The sequence below is a fragment of the Microplitis mediator genome, chromosome 3 (assembly GCF_029852145.1).
Source record: "Microplitis mediator isolate UGA2020A chromosome 3, iyMicMedi2.1, whole genome shotgun sequence".
Taxonomy (NCBI): domain Eukaryota; kingdom Metazoa; phylum Arthropoda; class Insecta; order Hymenoptera; family Braconidae; genus Microplitis; species Microplitis mediator.
The window spans coordinates 17,474,465-17,496,770 of record NC_079971.1 but is presented as its reverse complement, the minus strand read 5'-3'; the positions used below and the strand labels follow the sequence as shown (position 1 = coordinate 17,496,770).

Sequence of the window (22,306 nt, the reverse complement as noted above, 5' to 3'; positions counted from 1 at the left end):
AAAACAGAAGAAATAGAAAAGTACCCGTTTGCATAAGCAGGTAGGACTCTCAATTTTTATTATTGATCACTAAGTCATATAGCGAATCGGTTGGGAATAAATGTATTTCAACTTGGGATCCATAAAAGAGTTGAAAGTTTCTCAATAGTACACGGAGAGAAATTTATGGTAACAATTACAATCTATTGTGGAAATGGTTCCCATAATCCATGGTAACCGTTCTTTTTGAAATGTTGATTATAGGAACGGCACCCATATACACTAATGCAAAAAATTAAAGGAGCAGAAAAATTTTATAAATTTTTTAGTGATTTTTGGAAGGCTGTAACTTGGTGAAAAAAAATCATATCTAAAATTTAAAAAAAGCATTTTATAGCTTGAAATCTCTAGTTTAGGTGTATTTTTTTCAAAATTTTTTAAAAGCTCCGATTATTGCGCAAACATGAGAAATACCGAGAGCCAAAAAATTTCTAAATTTTTTTTTTTTTTCCGAAGAGCCCACGGACCGCAGAAAAATTCTTTTAACTAAACGAATGCATACATCGTTTAGCAAATTTATTCAGCTTCAATTTGGTTTTTTTTTTTAACCTCGTAGGACAATTTGTCGCAGAGATATCAGCCTTCAAACAGAAAATGATCTTTTTGGCTTTGATCTTCGATATTTCAGGTACCAATGATCGCACAGAAAGTTGAAGGGCGGCGTTGAAAACTTGAATAAATTCCCTACAAGACCCTGTCATCATTTTTTGAAAAAAAAAAATTTTTTTTATTTTTAACATCCATTAGAAGAAAGTACAAAAAAAATGACTTTTTTTGGTTTTTTAGTAAATCAACCGCTACTCTGCAAATATCGATAAAAAAAATAATGTTGCCAGGGACTTTTTTAGCTTAATGTACCCCCAAGACCCCTGTAAATTTTTAAAATGATCTATCGAACCGTTTTTTGGGAATCATCGATCAAAGTTTAGCTAAACAATTAAAGGAGCAAGTTTTGTTCCTTTAATTGTGTAATCATAATCAAAATGAAAAAATTTTTTTTTTTCGACTTTTCTCAAATTTTTGCGTTGGTAACTCAGCAAATGCAAGGAAATGACAAAAAAAATAAAAAATTTCCAAAAAATGTCAAATGTGAATTACGAAAAAAAAAGTTTTTTTTTTAGTTTTTTATTGATTTCTCAGAAACGACTTATACGATCAAGTTTAAAATCTAGTCGGCTCTAGAACTTAATAAAACGCATCGATTGCCGCCTTGGCCATCTCAATCGGAGTATTCGTTTGAGAGTTATCGCGGGAGAAAGAAATGGTAACAAACGGTTTTTTCCGAATATCTTCGAAACAACTGAACCAACCAATTTTAAAATTTTATCAGCTCTAGAACTCAATAAAATACGCCGATTGCCGCCTCCACCATTACAATCGATTAACTCGTTCGTGAGATATCGTGGGAAAAAGAAGTGCTAAAATCGGTTTTTTTCGAAAACAATGGCACACAAAAGTATTTTCGAGCTCGAAGAAAATGTATACACAACGATGTTTTCGAGCTCTTTGAGCTCGAAAACAGTGGGAAGTTTTGGGGCTGGCCCGCAGGGTCAACCGATAGACAGATTTTTTTTTTTCATTCTTTCATAAAAAACTATTTATCTCAAAAGTTCTTAAATCTCAAATAAATACCAAATCTATCATCTAATTGGACAATTCAAATTTTGAATCTTTTGATCAATTTATTCGGGTAAGATTTACGGAAGTGACTTGTCAGCTTCTTTATAAAAATTAATATTTTTGTAATTTCATTTTCTGTCATTGTACTCAACAAAGTAAAAAAAAATTTTATATTTCGTGTTTAAAAAAAAAAAAAAAAAAATGTAAATTGCATTCAAATCAATCTAACGAACATTTAAAAGAAAGTTATTAATTTTATTTGATAATACTTACTTGACTTCAACACATTTAAATCAAAATGTAATTTAACCATTGCATTATCATAGTTGTAGCCTGTCAAACATATACAAAAATCAATTCGAACAAAAGTAAAGGTTAATTAGACACGTGTAACTTTGACAGTTTACAAATATTTTTACGTTATTACACAAATAATACTTAGCTTAACATAAGTACGACGTGAAATTGGCTGTGTGCGACCTTGCCAAACTTATCATTCATTCGATCGTATTATTTTTTGAATTCAAAAGCACGTCTCTCATTGGTCAATTTAAATATTCAATAACTCCCAAAATACTAAAATTAGAAAAAATGGTCTACCAACTTTACGCTCAGAATCATCTCCTTTACTTAAATTTTCTCGATGTAAAACTAATTTTGGATCACCCTGTATGTACATTTATATGTATATATCAGTCTGTAGCTCTTTACAAAGTTAACTGGAAATGTAGCATATAAATAATTATAGAACTTAATAGCGCCGGCGCAAAAAATATATTGTTGAACGCCCAACCAAAGCACATCAAAGCTGAACGACGTCATCGTCGTTTCTCATGTCAGCTCAGTTCACTTCACGTTTTCGATTATCGGCTCAACACCTATACAGAAAAGTAAGTTTGTCTGCTTTTATTCCCTGTAGTTGCTGAATTCTGCAATATTGTCTAATATTACCATTGGGAACTGGTAAACTGTATCCTGACAATTTTTTATCATATATTTTAATTATTATTTAGGTGTATTACTTTTGACGAGCAATATTGAATAAAACTTAATGAATGTCTCCTTGTTTCCATTCTGTCTTATCGTGTTCCTTATTTCCAAATATACATAATACTTATTATATTTAATTATCGTAATTTTCTTAACAACCTTACATTAAATTCTTTCTTCTGTAATAGCTAAGAACTTCTTAGAAATAGTCTTAGCTTTTCTATCAATAAAATGTAAACTCTTCACATTTCACAGGAAATCTCTTATTGATTTTCAATAAAGTCAAGAGAAATAGAATAGAATACGTAGATAAACATGTTTTTTGAAATTTATTTACATGAGTATTATTCTTGCAACTTAATTTAGATATTTAATCCAATAATTTTTTTAAATCTTTATTGCTCCTTGTAGTTTAAGAATTGTATTTAATCAGGTATTGGGAGCTGAGATGTATTGATGTAAAAAGTTTATTACTATTACAATATTTTCGATTTGTTCTTATTTATACGACTTTTTTTTTTTATTTTAAAACAACTGTTTTTTGATTCAATGAAGTTATTCTTAAAACTATGTTATAGAATTTTGACCTATAATATCGCATCAATTAAACATTTCTTATTTTAATTTACATCAAGAAATTTAAATGATGATGCGATTTTAACTCCAAATTACGCAAGATTTTGTTAATCTACGGCGATATTTTGACATTAAAATGATTAATTTTTTATAAGTACACTTGATAGTCAAATTATCATATAATTAAAATTGTGGCGAGTAAACGATATCTATTTTCAACCCTACTTAAATTTGTTTTTTCGTATTTTTTGATTTAATAGCTTCAACTTTATTAGTTGCAAATGAAACTTTATCCCGAATTACTTAATAGAAATGTAATAGCCATCGAACTAGATCTAATTAGATCGGATTTCCCGGATCGAAACATTTGATCTGATTTTAGTCTAATTGGACTATTCGATCTGTTTTTGATCTTTTATAAAAATTCTAAGCTGTTTTTGATCTGGTGTTTTAAAAAACAATTGCGTTACGGGCAGACAAAACTATATGAATTTTTGAACTTTGAAAAATTTTAGTTCTGAAAGTTTGCAAGGGCAAAACTAGATTAAATCGTGGACTTGTAATATTTTTATTTATGGGCCATATTTATAAAAAATATATTAAGTTACAGAATTGATTATGTTTTGTTTACGATATATTTAGTGTCTTTTGTTTAAAAATGTCGGCAGTTAATGAAAGTTTGACAGCTTTATTTTTTTGTTGTCTTGACTGAATATTTATAGTATTGAGTAAAAGTAATAAAATAACTCTTAAAATGTCAAGAATTTTTTTTTGTTTTCTGAATAAAATCGAAAATATTTTGGCAATTGAAACCATCAAATTTCTTGTGACATCTTATTACGGAAGCGCATTAACATGTTACAAATATTAAGAAAATTAAAATAAATGTATAAATCTAGATTATTATTGTTATTATTTTTTATACTTGTAAAAAGTCCTGTTTTTTTTTATGTAAAAACGATTAAAAACAGACTAAAACGTATAGTAAATAAAGTCTGTTTCTTCCCTTAAAAACAATTGAATACAGACTAATAATTATAATAAAACAGTCTGTTTTTAGTCTAAACACGATTTAAAGCAGACTAAATATCATACAATAATGAGTCTGATATTGGCCTGGATAATGACTAGTACGGACAAAATCCGATTAAATTCCTATATAAAATAAATGCGATTTATAAACTTGAATTAAAGAAAAAATATTTGAATTTATTATTTATTTTAAAACAGATCTATTTTTTTGACCCGGGTTTTCCATTATTCGAATCAACTTTGATCAGAGTAGATTTATTTAAATCGATTCAAATTCTCATAGATCTTTTGAGAACGATGATTTTAAGAAATGATATATTTTTTTTTTTATTTAGCTTGAAAATCTTTGTGAAAACCAGAATTTCGAGACATTTAGTTTAGTGATTTTCAGTTTTTTATCTTGATTTTCATAGTCAGACTACTGTTTAGCGAGAATTGCGGGAACTAATTTTGACAACAGTAATTAGACATGCGACTGAAAACAACAGTTCCTGCCTAGCACAGGAATGGTTACTATGTTGAACGACAACGGAACACATTTGTCAGGGGAGTTTTTCGCATCTCCGTACAGTGTGTATACCTATTTTATATAGTAACACATCTACTGTTGAAAGGAACCTGTATTATCTAGTAAGCGAACGGTGACTGCCCATCTAAAAAGTACTGTGAGATCCCCCAGAGTATATATGTGGACCTCATTGGGATCCAATAAGGCATGTCGAATAGGAACATCCGTATGAAGACCCAATAAAAACCTAACTGGGATATCCTACTCAAAAAGAGATTAAATTATTGTAAGTTTTATCCTATTGGGGCTTGTGGGAGACCTTAGTGGAAAAACCCACCGTGAAAATTAAATAATTATAATCATTTTTCCTCATTGGTTTCTGTGTGGGATCAAAGTGGGAAAACCCAACGTGGAAATAAAATAATTGTTATGATTTTTCTTCACTGGGTTCTGTGTGGGATCAAAGTGAGAAAACCCAACGTGAAGATAAAAAGTATTAGTCATTTTTTCCCAGTGGATTTTGTGTAGGACCTAAGGGGGAAAACCTAACTTGAATAAAAATTATATAGTCAGTTTTCCACATTGGATTTCATGTGGGACCATAAAAGGAAAATCCAATGTGGAAAAAAAAAATGATTGCGTTCACCCTCTTTACTATTTTACATGGAAATTGATTGCAAAAAACATCTGGATCGAATGATTCATAATTCAGTGAAATTAGAAGTTGTACAATAAATTTCGTATGTAAGTATACGTTTATTTGATTTCAAGTGTAGCTGCTTAAATTTTTTTCTGTACTCTTCGAATATCATAAAAAAAAAAGATTCCCCAGACAGAAAAATACAACGGGCCCAGGCTTGGTTCAACTATGTAGAACTCTGGGCCAAACTTGTAAGCCAGCCCTTTTCCAGCCTTGGTAGAAGTCTGGAATGATAACATCGTGCCAAGCCTGGTTGCCAGCCCTGATCCATGCTTGCTTGCCAGACCTGGCCCATGCATCAAAAATACAAATAAAATTAATTAAAAAAAAATTTTATTATTATTAACCTACTGGAGTTTGTGTTCGTTAGTGTTTAAATTATTTAAGTGAGGTAAATGACGTGCAAAAAACTCGGTGAAAATTCTGCTGGGCTCTGGGCGCGAACTGACGTCCTTCTGATTGCTGGGTTTGAACGGTAGCTACTGGACGAACCTACTAATGTTGAAAGGAAATTTTTATATGATCTACTTATTCATTTTACTACAACCACTCGGTTATATGAGATACACTGGTCACAAAAATTAAGAGATAGAAAAAAAATCCGAAATTTTTAGGTGATTATCAACATGCTGTAACTCGGTGAAAAATGGTCGCAAAAGAAAATTAAAAAAGGAAATTGTAGCCTCAAGTTTCTAGTTTTTAGATCTGGACCTCAAATTTTTTTATCATGTACGATTCCGGAGTAATTATAAGAAAACCGAAGAAAAAAAAATTTTCAAAATTTTTGCTAGTCTTTCAATAACTCTATGGGCGTCAATAAATTTTTTTGAATAATCCGACCTTATGAATCTTTTAGGAAATTTTATGCCCTTTAATTTGGCGGCCTGAAAAAGTATCTACGACGATTTGGCGCTGAGTTATCATTGATCAAAGCAAAAAAGGCCATTTTGGCTTTGATAATCAATAACTCCGGACGTATCGGTCGTACAGAGAATAAAGGAAAGTTTTTGAAAAACTGGAAAACATTCTCTATAAGGCAAAATTAGTGGCTTTTGATAGAAAAATTTTTTTTAAAGCGATATTGTTTAGTAAAAAAAAAGGTCAAAATTCGCAAATTTAAGGATATTCGGAAATCTTGCTATAACCTTGGATATAACGGATGAACAAAGGATATCTTCGTTTTTTTTTCAACCTCAAAGTGTCCTAAACAAACCCTGAAAATTTCAAATCACTGCGATTTTTCGTTCTTAGTGCCCCGAAGCTTTAAATTTATCGATTTTGTCCAAAATCACCATAATTGGTAGTTTCTCGGTTTTTGTTCATTTTTTCGATTTGAAAATGTTTTTTCTACCGATAACCTTTATTTCCTTGATCAAAAAGATTGATTGTCGAAAAAAATTAAAAAAAAAAAAATTTTGAAAAAAATTCTTCTTTTGTTGTATCCGCAATGATTTATTATTGTCAAAAAAAATTTCTCAATTTTTGTTTTACCGCCGGCATTACCGTTACCCAAAGTGTATGTTTGTTAAGTTGACATTTGAAGCAGATGCAGATACAGCGGTGAAAAAAAATTTGAGGAATTTTTTTTGACAATGATAAATCATAGTGGATACAACAAAAAAAAATTAAAACAAAAAGGATTTTTTTCAAAATTTTTTTTTTTTTTAATTTTTTTTAACAATCAATCTTTTTGATCAAGGAAATAAAAGTTATCGGTAGAAAAAACATTTTCAAATCGAAAAAATGAACAAAAACCGAGAAACTACCAATTATGGTGATTTTGGACAAAATCGATAAATTTAAAGCCTCGGGGCACTAAGAACGAAAAATCGCAGTGATTTGAAATTTTCAGGGTTTGTTTAGGACACTTTGAGGTTGAAAAAAAAATGAAGATATCCTTTGTTCATCCGTTTTATCCAAAGTTATAGCAAGATTTCCGAATATCCTTAAATTATAAAAATATAATTATATATTAATATATAAAAATTTCGGATTTTTTTTCTATCCCTTAATTTTTGTGACCAGTGTATAAAGAGCAATTTAATTAATATTTTCGATTAAGAAAAAAAAATCATAATTTCACATTATTTATATTATAATCACATAATTCTTAAAAATAAAATTTATTAAATTTAATTGATTATTTATCAAGAACCCAGCTTAATTATCTTGCTCTAACGCCGTTATTAAAAATAACATTTGTTATAAAAATTCATAAGTTATTTCTTAATTAAATTAATTTTTATAAGTAAAATTATCTTGCTCTAACACCATTATTAAAAATAACATTTGTTACAAAAATTCATAAGTTATTTCTTAATTAAATTAATTTTTATAAGTAAAATTATAAAATTACGGTTGTTGATTGCAAATAATAACGAACTAAAAAATATTTCAATTATTAGTTCTAAATAATTTTAATCAGAATGTTGAAATATTCATTAATTACAACTTATTTAAATTCAAAAATAAATAATTATTAATTTAAAAAACTATAATAATAAGTTAATTGAGTAATTAATAAAAAACCTGGGTTAGCCAATTCTCGCCCAAGGATGGGTAACTATAGGGATATCCAAACTTGTATAATTTTACCTTGGCCCAAGTCTGGGTTGCCATTAAATGATCGAGGCAGAGGAATCTAGTCTTGGCTTAAACTGGGGTAATCATTGAGTCGACCAAGGCTAGGTTACCCAGTCCTAGCCCAAGTCTAGGTTTCCATTGGATGGTCACGACAGGAGAACCCAGTCTTGGCCCAAGCCCGGGTAATCATTATCACGGCCAAGGCTAGGTTACCCAGTCCTGGCCCGAGCCTGGGTCGCTATTGAATGACCAAGGCTAGATTACCCAGTCCTGGCCAAGTGTGGGTTTCCATTGGATGGCCAAGACAGGAAAACCCTGTCTTGGCCCAAGCCTGGGTAATCATTGTAACGGCCAAGGCTAGGTTATCTAGTCCTAGCCCAGGCTCAGATTATAGTTGGGATGGCCACGATTAGGTACCTATTGTTGACCCAAGCATGGGCCAATATAGATGTGCTAAAGCTAGGTTCGCCAGTGCTGAGCCGAGGAGGGCCTCTTCGTTCAACTCTGGCAGCTCCTGTATGGGTCAACGTATATTTGAGTTCCCGAAAACTTTGTATTTTCTTAAGGAATCCGTTTTGCCCCCCTATATTTATACATAGAAAAAACAGTTAACTTGATTCAAGAAAATTATAGTCTTCCGAATTTTTTTTCTTGATTCAATAAAAACAAAACACTTGATTCAAAAACTTTCTATTGGTTGAAGACAGAAAATTCTATTGCTCCAAAAAAAATTTATTTTTGTAGCGAAATTAAAAATTTCTTGGTTTAAGGGAATAATTCTTGTCTAAAGAAAATCAGTCATCTCACTCCAAGAAACCAACAAAACGTTTTGAACGAAAAAAGTTGACTTGCACCGATAAACATTTTCTTGCCCCAAGAAAAACTTTTTCTCACATCAAAAACTCACCCTTCGAACGAAAAAAAGTTTGCTTGGACCAAGAAAGTTTTTCTTGTCCCAAGAAAAAATTTTTTTCTTAAAAGAAAAACGTCTTGAATGAACAAAAAAAAGTCCATTGGACCGAGAAAAAAATTCTTTTGCTCCAAAAAAATAATCGCTTAAGCGAAAATAAAAGCTGCTTGGGCCAAGAAAAAAAAATTTCTTGCTCCAAAAATTTTCTTCTTCAATAAAAACAAAAAATTTTCTCGGTCAGAAATGTATTCTCTCTCCAAAAGGTTGACGTGTCGATTCTTTTTTTTTCACAAGTTCACTAGTCATCTATGTCTTTCTATGATTATGTATCTTGCTGCAGACTGGTGTAAAGTTTTATGTTTCAAATCTTGCGTAAGATTTGTTAGAGAACTTTGTGTTATGCTATACTTCATGAAGTTTACAAGAATTTTGAATATATGGGGCATTCCATGCCAACTCGTCCTACCAATAGATTTTGCATCTTTGATTCCGCTGAAATTGGGGCACATCTTTGTACCCACAGAAAAAGGTTTTTATGAATTTTTTCAAATTTTTTAAGATCTCGGGGACTTCTTTTTAAATAGCCATAACTTAGTGGAAAATTGTCCGATTTGAGTCTTTTTTTTTTAATTCGTGTTTTTTTGATGAGTTTTCTGAAAATTTTATGCAAAAAATTACTTATTATGAATTTGATTCTTCTTTTTTATTTTAAACTTAAAACAGTGATGTTAAGATTGTTTGTATCTTTCGATTTTTTTTTAATTTGCAAAAATATTACTCCCCAAAACACGAATTTTGAGCCTAGTCTCGTAATGGGGTAATGATGGGTTATAATTTTTTTTTTAAATTTGAAATTAATTATTATTTTTTTGTTTTTTTTTTTACTTTAATTTGACTTTAATTGTTTATTATCATAGTGTATGGTATTTTTTCAGAAATCATCTCATAAAATTGCCAATAATACCTAAATTGTAAAAAAAAACATAAAAAAAAAAATCGTTAATTTCAAAATTTTAAAAATATTATAACCCATCATAATCCCATTTCGAGACTAGTCTCAAAATTCGTGTTTTGGGGAGTAATGTTTTTAAAAATTTTAAAAAAAATCGAAGGATACAAACAATCTTAAAATCACTGTTTTAATTTAAAAATAAAAAAAAAAAATCAAATTCATAATGAATAATTTTTTGCATGAATTTTTTAGAAAATTCATCAACAAACACGAATTAAAAAAAAAACACTATGGGTATTTAAAAAAAAATCCCCGAAATCTTAAAAAATTCATGTATCTCGATTGGCGGGATGAAAAAATTTGAAAAAATTCATAAAAACCCTTTTCTAGGGGAACAAAAAAGTGTCCCAATGTCAGCGAAATCGGAGATGCGAAATCCATTGATAGGACTACTTGGCGTGGAATGCCCCATATATATTGCTCAAGATGTATCGATGTAGCATACTTAGGTGTATCTCACACCAGAAATTATTAGCAGATACTAACAAATATCCCGCTCCAGATCTGATCAAGGCATAGCATATTACACTGTAAATCGCACTCCTACCTCTATCACCTTATCTCCTCCAATGGAACACATTACCAATGCATTGTTAATGATGTTTTGTGATTTATAATTTTTACGAAGTTTTACGAAAAACTTACAATATAAAACTTTGAACACGTGTGTGCAGCAAAATGCATAGTTATATAAGCACAGACTAGTGGGCTTGAAACCAGACTTGCGGAAGATTACTAGAAGATTGTTTAATAGGCAGGTACTTATGATTAATGAATCAGATGTTCATTAGAACTAGTCCGTACTATTTTATTTGTATTTTAGTGACTTTCATGGCGGATTTACGTTAATTTCAAAGTGTTTTATATTTAAAAAATAGTTGAAATACCAAAAATACTGCTGCCGAAAATTAAATCCAGTCTCTCAGCAAGTAGTACAGAGTAATCTTTCGTCACCGTCGTCAAAATTGAGTATGACTTATTTTTCTGATTGTTAAAATCTGTACACCAAAGCTTCTATGTTCTTTAAACTTGAGGATTGAGGAACTAGTTTGTTTGTAGGTTTTCCTATGCAATTCGTTGCTAAATCCTTATTCTTTAACCTTCGAAACATCATTACAAAAATAAATAATTTTAATTTTATATTTTATTACAACTTTATTGTTGCAGTAAAATAATAATAAATCATCAATGGAAAAGATGTAAACTTGTTAATTATATGTTATGGGCTTGTTTTCACCTTGTCGTAATTCGACTGGAATATGACTTGTTATATTCACTGTAAATTATTCACTAATTCAATGTGAATTCATAATCTATTTGTAGGTCCTGATGACCTTTTAAACTAGATCAGTAGAGTAGAACTGAGAACGCTTTGAGAGCTCCCTACTCTGCAACCAGAACTCATTACGTACTAATGCGAGCAGACCTAACGATAAGTTAAGCCAAATCAAGTGACACATAATTCCTGTGTAAAGTTTTATTTTGATATTGTATTTGTTATTAATTTAGTATAGGATTCGTCATTAATTTGCCAAATATTCAAGCGTCTGAGTCTTGTAAGTGGCATACTAAAATAATATTCAATCTTATCCCGTTATATTCTCTCTTCACATTATTTACTATTTAACAATTAAAATTTTTCCTGGATGAAATGATATATTTACAAATTGAAGTTCCCGATAAAAAATGATTTTGTATAATTATATACAATTATATGTAAGTCCATATATAATCAGATATGAAAATTAGCCAGATCTGATCATATATAATCATATATGATTAGATATAATCATGCATGAACGAATATAGTCATTTTTTAAATCTCATTGAAAATATCTGTAAATTATTAATTAAGTGATATAATTAGGAGGGGCTGGCAATAGCCTATCGAACAAGGTACTTGCTTACCAAAGCGTAGGACCAGGTTCGATCCCGGCATGCACCAATAAATTTTATTTTCACAATACTATTTATGTGCATTATATTGTCAGCTCCCTGGTGGTGGAATACCGACAATTTTTCGACCGAATTGAAGTGGCGCCGACTTCATTACAAAATGATAGCGGAACACAAAAACTCGATCGAATCTGCAGAGCTCTGCCGCTTCTATGACTAGGCTAGCGGGTGGGGCTTCTTATCAAAGAAGAACACCTGTATTGGCCGAGCATAGGTGGCGGCAGAGGCCCATAAACATTCGCAGAACCTCTAGCTTTGGTGTAAGCCAACGTGTCAAAGCAGTGATAGAGAGAGTCCTCCACCACCAACGTTGCCTTTGAATAACAGGCATCCTCCATTGTATAAGTGTCTTATCCTACACAGTGGGCTCTGAAGGATGGACCATAATAACACCCACATTAACTTCTTAGGAGACATAATTTCGAATGACAAGACCCCCCGATGACAAGGACACGACGTATGATGGCCATGGTAGCTGAAGGCTAGGACTCATAGTGACGGGAGAACGACGGTGGGCTTAGCTAACGCCAGGTCCCGGTTCTTCTTGAACTAGTGAGGACTGCTGATAGCGGCTGTGTCCCACGACGTGTTTCCTTGGACTCGGGGCGGGGAATCACCGAAATAAAAACTATGTTTCCTCCACCTATAAACTCACAAACAATAGTATCTACAGTAGTCAAATTATAAATAGATGTTGGAAGAACAGTGGGCTTAGCAAGTTCGTTGTTAGGTGGACTGGCAATAAAGCAAGGCCTAATAACAATGATCACCAGGACCGCGATCCTCTCCGATAACTATAAAATTGTCCTCACTGGACCCGGGTACAATGGCTAACACAAGCTGAGTGCCCGGTTAAACCAACTAAATTCAATTCAATTCGATATAATTAGGATTTCTTGTCATCATTAATATAAATAAGGGTTAAATTCAAATTAAAAAAAAAAAAAAATTACTACTGGTAAACTATTATTATAATACGGGGTCACCTGTCCAATTAATGACCCATGTCGATGCTGCTTAACTCTGGTAATCGCTTGATGGTAGTCTGGTCCTCTAGTCTGCTATACACTTATAATTAAGGAAAATTCATGGCATACTTAACCCAAATAATGAAATTGATACATCCTACGTAAATAATGCACCTAATGATCAATTTGGTTTTGTATATAAATAACAATAGAATTCATTATAGATATATATAATCAAATATTTTCATTTATAAACTCATAAATATCTATGTATCAATCGATATCTATTTATACTTTTAAATTGCTGCCGAAATCTTTGAATATTTTTTAAGTAATGGGGATTCAAGTTTTATTGATAGTTGACAAAATAAAAATTTAATAACATTAATATTAAAATTGTAACAATATGTTATATATTGTAGTAATTGGTATCTTAAATTAATATCACTTATACACTACAATAATAACACACTTATATTAGAAATAACAACACCACAATTAACAGCAGCAAAAGAAAGGCAATTAAAGATATAGTTTATTGATACAAGACGTATGCTGTTTAGTTGTCAATATAAGACTGACTGACTATAGTCGCGCATCTATAAAACAAGAGAAGAAGGCATTTGTGTTCTAGCTATTCAAATATTCAAAAAGTTCAGTTTCACATTTGTTACACTACCCCCTTCTCAATAAAATTATCGTCCCGATAAAAAATTGTGTTGGAAGAATCGAACTTAATTGAAATTAAAACCATTTGCAATTTTTGGTTCGATTCCGCTATGGTCCCAACACACCCTATCTATCACCCTACAGGGAAAAAAACTCCACAGCTAAAAAACAACCCTGTAGGCTAACGCAAAGATAATAATAAAATTTTAAAAAAATAGTCTATTGTTTAATTGAGCTAAGAATTGATATTAAAAAAATCAAATATTCTGCTAAGAAGTTAATCAGTGCACGTGACTCAATTTTCCTATTCAACGAATCAAAATAAATAAAATTAAAAATGTAACCCTCCTCTTGATTGAATGGACCTTCAATGGGAATGGGATCAGGTACGGGATGGGAACAGGAACTTCTTCCTCTCCTCCTTGAAGGACTAGGAATGGACTCCTTCTCTTCTTCCCCAATGAAATTGGAAATATTATCTGCACATAATAAACAAACAAAACGAGTATCTCCAACTTTTTATTGAATTTTATAGATAAACATATTTCATGGTTTCATCCTATTATTTATCGATTTTTAATTATAAACTTTCATTATCGTGATCAATTCAATAATTTCGATCTTATATGCTCAATGTTCTACCGTTTGATCCATTCAGTTCATATGCCGATATGTTATCTATAGCTAACATATCAATGACACTGAATAACACACGTTGCAACGAATTTCATTTTTCTCCCTAAAAGCTCCTCGGAAACTCTTCAGGGCATCAATCTATCTCTCAGAAGTCGTAGCCATCAACAAAAGAGAAATGTCAACTGTGTCAACTCCGGATGGATCCTAAAGCTTCAGTCAGGTTGCTCTTAGCCATCGATAAGTCCTCAGAATCAAACTTTTGATCCTCATTGAGCTCACTTAGATCAAAAGAAATATCCAGTCTCCGATCAATGACTGAGGAATTCCGGGAACCCCGCAACGATTAATCGTTCAGGGCCCACGGGCAGACTTCCCTTCAGCTAATATACTCAAACCCAGAACATTTCCAGTCCTTAGAGAATCCCGGGAATCCCTCGAACAACGTTACCACCGAGATCGTTCAGAGCCCTCAGCCAGACTTCTTTCAGAATCTCGGGAACTCTTTAGCAACGTCTACAGTGTGGCTATTCAGGGTTCACTGCCAGAGTTCTCCTAAGGACTATACCAGTCTTTAGCAGTCGTTCAGACATCTTCGATTCTATCAGTTTGCAAGATATCCTAGACTTACTAATTGAATACAGAATCCCGGGAACCCTTTACAACGTCTACAGTGAGATCGTTCAGGGCCCTAGCCGGACTTCTCTTTTATTTTCTCTTATTATTCACAATATGGTACATGACGATTTACATGCATGATTTTATATTTTCATTTGGTATTTTTCTAATTTTATAAACTACGTTATTTAGCCTATTTTCAATTTCATAAGGACCCTCCCAATCGCATTGAAGTAAATAAATTTTTTAATTATTTCCGTTAACATCGACTTTTCTTCTTTTTTTTTTTTAAATTTAACTCATGATGGTAATCTCAGCAGTATCATAAAGCTTTCCTATTCATCTGTATAAAACTATATTTATTAACTCGATAAATACTTGAGGTATTACATAGCCCAGATAAAAATTTTCAAAAATGACTATCTATACAAAATTTTTTTATCTATTGTTCTTCACCACAAAATCATTAAATATACCCGGTTTATGAATTACGTCAATCGATTACAAAAGAGCGGTTAGATGTCACGATATTTTTAGTGAATTTATGTTTGATAAAATGATGTTTCTTTTATTTTTAATTTTACCTAACTACTATTATTATTAAATAATGATACATCACCAAATTAATCCTTTCCCGATTGTAATTTGTCCACAAGTTCAATTTTAACTCCTCAATCAATTCTACGAAAATTTTTACCGTCTTTACTTCTTCCTTTTTTAAAACAAAATAAGATTATCCGTCGTTTGATGTTTCAATCACTTTTATTTTATATTTTTATCACACGCGTAATTACTCAGACTCGCACTTTAACACAAATTAATAGAAATATTTTCACAACACTAATTCATTAATCCCGAACATTTTTTTTTTATGTAGTACATCACACAAATAAATTCAAATACGCATTTTGACACCGATTAAGAAAAATATTTTCACAAAACTTAATTATTTAATCACTGAATTCGTTTAAATTATTACACGAACTTGGAATCTATATTATAAAATATATTGACAAATTTTAATTAATTCATCACCGTATTTATTTATATTACAACGCGAACTTTAACACTATAACACATATCCACAGAACTTTTTTTTTTTAATTCATCACCAAATTTACTTATTTTACTACACGCACTTTAATATAATAACACATATCCACAAAACTTATTTAATTCATCACTAAATTTATTTAAATTCACACGCGCACTTTATCACAAATTCAAAAAAATATGTTTTCACTAACTCGTTTAATTGATCACTGAATTCACGTCTTTTCTTAATATTAAAAACACGATCGTTTCAAACTTTTGCCTTTCCCATCGCGTCACGATATATTGACAGATATATGTATATTTTTTTTTAATTTTATATTTGTAAGTACACACGACACAAAGGTTACATGCACTTCTGACACCAAATTGTAGTAACTGGTATCTTATAAGTTAATATCACTTATACACTACAATGATAATACACAAATTAGAAATAACAACACCACAATTAACAGCAGCAAAAGAAAGGCAATAAAAAATATAGTTTATTGATACAAGACGTTTGCTGTTTAGTTGAAGAGAAAACAAGAGAAGAAAGCATTTGTTTTCTAGCTGTTCAAATATTTAAAAAGTTCAGTTTCACATTTGTTACAATATATATATATATATATATATTAGGGTGCGTCATTTCGGAGCAACTTTTTTTTTTTAAGTGCATGTGGAAAAAATCATAGTTCAACACAAAAAAAAAATTTTCGCGCAAGAAAAAAAATTCTATGTCGATTACAGACCTAGCTCATTGAAAAATTCAATTTTCCCATTTAAATAACATGGGAAAAATTTTTCAACTTTAAGTATTTTTAACCTCGTTAACAAATCAATAGATCAAATGGACTAATACATATTTCTGTAGGAAATTGAACGATCTACAGAAAAGGTCTCTTATCATTTTTCGATAAATCCATCTGTTTCAAAGTTATTAGAGCTTAAAGTAAAGTTGGAGATCGTTTTTTTTTTTCTGATGAAACTATCAGAATTTTCACAAAATGTTATAGAATCTTTTTTGTTGTCAATTTTATTCTCTACAAATTATTATCAGTAAAGTTTTTTCAAATTCCGCATTGTTTTCTAGTTATTTTTATTTTAATGTCGAGCTCTTGAAATCGATCAGAACCACTTTTTTAAGAGCTTAAAATTAAAATGAAAATAACTAGAAAACAATGCGGAATTTAAAAAAACTTTACTAATAATAATTTGTAGAGAATAAAATTGGCAACAAAAAAGATTCTATAACATTTTGTGATAAGTCTGATAGTTTCGCCGGAAAAGTAAAACGATCCCCAACTTTACTTCGAGCTCTAATAACTTTGAAACAGATGGATTTATCGAAAAATGATAAGAAACCTTTTTTGTAGAGCGTTCAATTTCCTACAAAAATATGTATTAGTTTATTCGATCTATTGATTTGTTAACGAGGTTAAAAATACTTAAAGCTGAAAATAAAATTTTTCCCATGTTATTTAAATGGGAAAATCGAATTTTTCATTGAGCTAGGTCTGTAATCGTCATAGAATTTTTTTTTCATGCGCGAAAATTTTTTTTTGTGTTGAACTATGGTTTTTTCCACATGCACTTGAAAAAAAAAATCTGGCTCCGAAATGAAGCACCCTAATATATATATATATATATATATATATATATACAGTAGAACCTCGATAAGTTAAAATTCAAGGGAAAGGTAAAAAAATTTGAGTTATCGAGTTTTTTACTTATCGAGAGTTTAAGTTAGAGAGGTTATTAAAGTAAAATTTTTAACTTAACGAGGTTTATTGATTGGAAACTTGAGTGTGAAAAAGATACATATAATTCAATAGAAATGATAGATTTTTATTTATTTATACATATATATTTACTCTTATATGAAAATTCCTACTGAGTAAAGGTCCTCCCCCTCCCCTTTATCCTTTATTTCCCTAGTTCCCGATTAAGTGAAAGACTAAAGTGAAAATCAATTAAGCTTTTGGCGAAACCTTTTGTTTGCATACATACTTAATACGATGACTCAATGATATTACTTTAAGTTATGGAGGTCACCAAAATATTATTTTAAGTTATCGAGGGCAATGCTCAAAATAATTGTTTGAGTTATCGAGGTTTTGTACTTTAAGTAATAGAGGTTTTAAGCTGTGAAGGGAAGGGAATCAAAAAAATTTTTAAGTTACAGAGGTTTTGAACTTATCGAGGTTTGAGTTATCGAGGTTCTACTGTATATATATATATATATATATATATATATATGTATATATTAGACCTATATACAAAATTAAATATTTATAGGTTTCATATCATTGAAGTCTGATCAGATCTAATCATAGATAGACTTATATATAATTAGACCTAATCATATATAGGCTTAAATATGATTATATCTAGCCTTCATCAGTTAGATCTAATCAGATCTAATTATATATAAGTCTATACATGATTAGACCTGATTATATATAGACTTATATATGATTAGACCTAGCCTTCACCATCCAGGTCTGATCGGATCTAATTATATATAGGTTCATATATAATTATATATAATTCCATGTATAATCATATATAATTCCATATATGATTATACATAATTATATATGATCTCATGTATAATTATTCGACCGGTTCAAAAAAATCGACTATTTTTTTTTTTTCAAAACCCACAGTGAAATATATTCCTAGCCATGAAAGAAGGAGCCTGTAGAAACGGGATCTCTTAATATTGATTTTGAAAGGTCGCTCATCGTAAATTTCTATTTAAAGTTTAAATAACATGGGAAAAAAAATTTTTTATTTTTTTATTTTTCTAGCTCATATGAATGAGTCCGTAGCATATTCTTGTAGAGAATTTAACGCTCTACAAAAAAGGTCTCTTATCATTTTTTGATAAATCCATCCATTCGAAAGTTATCGGAGCTGGAAGTCAAATCTATAATAAATTTCCAGATCTTTTTACTTTTCCAGCAAAACTATCAGACTAATCAAAAACTGTCATGGAATCTTTTTTATAGACAATTTTATTTCCTACAAATTATTTACAATGAAGTTCATTCAAACTCCGCATTGTTTTCTAGTTATTTTCATTTTAATGCCAAGCTCGTAAAAGTAATAGTCTTCTACTCGATTCTGAGAACTTAAGATTAAAACGCAAATAACTAGAAAACAATGCGGAATTTGAATGAACTTCATTGAAAATAATTTGTAGGAAATAAAATTGTCTATAAAAAAGATTCTCTAACATTTTTTGATTAGTCTGATAGTTTTGCTGGAAAAGTAAAAAGATCTGGAAATTCATTATAGATTTGACTTCCAGCTCCGATAACTTTCGAATGGATGGATTTATCAAAAAATGATAAGAGACCTTTTTTGTAGAGCGTTAAATTCTCTACAAGAATATGATATAGGCTCATTTATATGTGTTGGGTAAGGCATTAAATAATTAACTAAACATGTGATCGTCCAATCACTTTATTAATTAGAAGCGAACTGAATAAGAGAAAAAAGAATACATGTATATAATTTTAGTAATAGCACAATTTGCATTAAAGGAGAAAGGAAGGGATGATGCGCATGTGCCGTTGTCATTCCAACACTTCCCCTCAACGGTAGCATGCTAAATAATTTATTTAATTTTCAATTTTTATTCAGTTACAAAGCCAATCATTTTAACCATGGTCAAAGTTTTCTGCGCCCCCAATGCCTTGGTCAGGATATCCACCTCATTGGATTCAGATGCACAGTAAATAATTTTGACGATGTTTTTCGCTACCAAATCTCGAGTGTTGAAGAATCGAGTATCTATGTGTTTGCTTCTATTGGTTGGGCTGGCTGCCTGAATACTAGCGATACATGGTTGATTATCTTCGTATAATACTGTAGGTTGGTCTTGTACTTCGTCTAGGAAATTGAGAAGTTTCCGTAACCAGGTACACTTTCTGGCGGCCTCAGACAGGGCTACTATCTCCGCTTCGGTTGAAGAGATGGATACGCATGTTTGCTTTTTGCTTATTCAGGAGACAACACCTCCAAATAGTTTAAACAGAAAACCGGTGTTAGATTTCCGCGAGGTTCTGTCTTCGGCCCAGTTAGCGTCCGCAAACCCGATGAGTGGCTGGTCTTCGAGTGCATTATGATTCAGTTTTAGCATATAATGTTTAGTGCCATTGAGGTATTTGCAGACGCGTTGTAACTCGTTCCAATCTGTTTGACGAGTTCTCTTGATATGTTGTGCCAGTATTGCCACAGGTGCTGCGATATCTGGTCGGGAATTCACAGAAACATATAACAATTTCCCTATCAGTTTACTATAAAATTCTTTAACGATTTCAGGTGATTCAAGACGGACCTTTTCATAATTTGCATCCATGGGATAGCTTGATGGCTTTGCTTCTTGGAGCCTCGATTGTGAGAAAATTCTTTCAATATAATTCTGCTGATGGATGAGAAACTCGCCAGCTTCGTTTCTTACAATCTCAACTCCTAAGTAGCAGCTAACTTCACCTAAGTCTGTGATGCTGAACTTCTGCCTCATTGCGCTTAAAATTTGATTTAATTTTGTAGAAGATTTACACGCTACCAATATATCATCTACGTGTACCAGAAGATATGTGATAGTATTGACTCCGTGTTTATATAAACATGGATCAGCATCAGACCGCGTAAAGCGGAAATCTGTTAGTACTTGGTGAAGTTTTTCGTTCCAAGCATTGGCTGCTTGCTTTAGTCCGTAGAGACTTTTATTCAGCCTGCATCCCCAGTCTTCATGATCTTTGTTTTCGTATCCGGGGGGTTGGGTCATGTAGATGACTTCCTTCAGGTCTCCGTTGAGGAAAGCAGTTTTTACATCCCAGTGTCTTACGTAGTAGCCCCTTTTTCCAGCAGTTGATAGCATACAGCGCACTGTGGATCCTTTGACTACCGGAGCAAACACTTCTTCGTAGTTTACCCCGTATTTTTGGGAAAAACCCTGAGCTACTAGTCTAGCTTTAAATCTTTTGGTTGAGTCATTGGAGGTAGTCTTGACTTTGAACACCCATTTGCACCCTATGGGTATTTTATTCCGCGGAATGGGTTCAAGGTCCCATGTCTTGTTTTCATGTAGTGCGTTGATTTCCTCAGACATGGTCCTTTACCAATGCTCTGAGTTGGATCCTTTTAAGGCCTGCTCAACTGTCTTTGGTTCATCATCATTGTTACTATCATCGTCATCATCATCATTGTTATTATCAGCTTGATCATCATCTTGGTCCTCAAACGTGATATCAATGACGGGTGGTTGGAGCAGTGCAGGTGTTCTTTCCTCTGATTCTTTGTTCGGTATTGGATTTATTGAGATATCTGAATGTATATATACTATCTCTCCAGTGTCCTCAGAAATCTGTGTGTTATGTTTTATAGGTGTGGATTTTAATGGCATACCCTCAATACCTTCCCCTTCATCACGAGTTCCTTCAATGAACCTTACATCCCTGGTCGTGATGACCTGTCCTAAGGACCTTTCCAAAAGTCTATAGGCTTTTGAGTCGGGAGAGTAACCAATGAAAACACATTCCGTAGCCTTGTCATCTAGTTTCGTTCTTTTCTGTTTCGGTATATGCGCAAACGCTTTACATCCGAATTCCTTCAAATGTTTTACATTCGGCTTTTTCTTCAGTAATAGCTCGAAGGGTGTTGTTTCTCTCCCACGAGTCGGGAGTCTATTTTGCAAGTAAACTGCAGTTACCGCAGCTTCTCCCCAATATTTATCTGGTAATTCCGCATCAATTAACATAGTCCGAATGGCTTTAACTGAATATCTGTTCCTTCTCTCTGCTACGCCATTTTGTTCCGGTGTGTATGCTGTTGTATGTTGGAATTTTATTCCTTGATTTTGTAAATGCTCAGTTAACTCATGGTTTACGTATTCTGTTCCAAGGTCAGATCGAAAAGCCTTAGGTTTTCGCCCAAATTGTGTATGACAAAATTCAATAAAATCTTTCATGACTTCTTTTACTTGTGATTTGATACGTAACAAAAATATGTATGTGTATCGGCTAAAATCGTCTATGAGGGTCATTATGTACCTGCGTTTTCCCGGCGTTTCTACAGGCATCGGCCCACATAAATCAGTATAAATTAAATCCATGGCTTCGCTAGTACAGATTTTAGATCTCTTTAAAAAGGTTGTTCGGGCTATCTATATTTTTCTCAATTTATCTATAAATTGTCTTATTGAGAGGTTTGCATGTTTAGGTTTCCACTATATTTAAATGGTGTATTACCGTACGAAGGACGGTGTGGCTCAATAAGTTATAGATCAAATCGAATGGAATATAGTATAGTGCCGGAGCTATCCTAAACCCTATGCTAAACGCATCGCGCTGGCACATTATGAATCACTTACCCTACTAGTTACGCCAATAACTATTTTACCATTACTTTCAATAACGATATCTCTCGAACGAATTAACTGATT

General features: G+C 31.8%; 1 protein-coding gene across 3 annotated transcripts in view; it reads left to right on the top strand.

The window, feature by feature from the left end:
• The window catches only part of LOC130664434 (GTP-binding protein REM 1), a 207,444-nt gene that overhangs the window by 46,816 nt on the left and 138,322 nt on the right, over positions 1–22,306 (top strand). The window contains exon 1 of one of the 3 annotated variants that reach the window (XM_057464301.1): positions 2,456–2,549. The exons of the other annotated variants lie outside the window; for them this stretch is intronic. The gene's annotated coding sequence lies outside the window, so the exon portion shown is untranslated. Of the gene's footprint in view, positions 1–2,455; positions 2,550–22,306 lie in introns of those variants that run through there. 3 annotated transcript variants of the gene reach the window in all.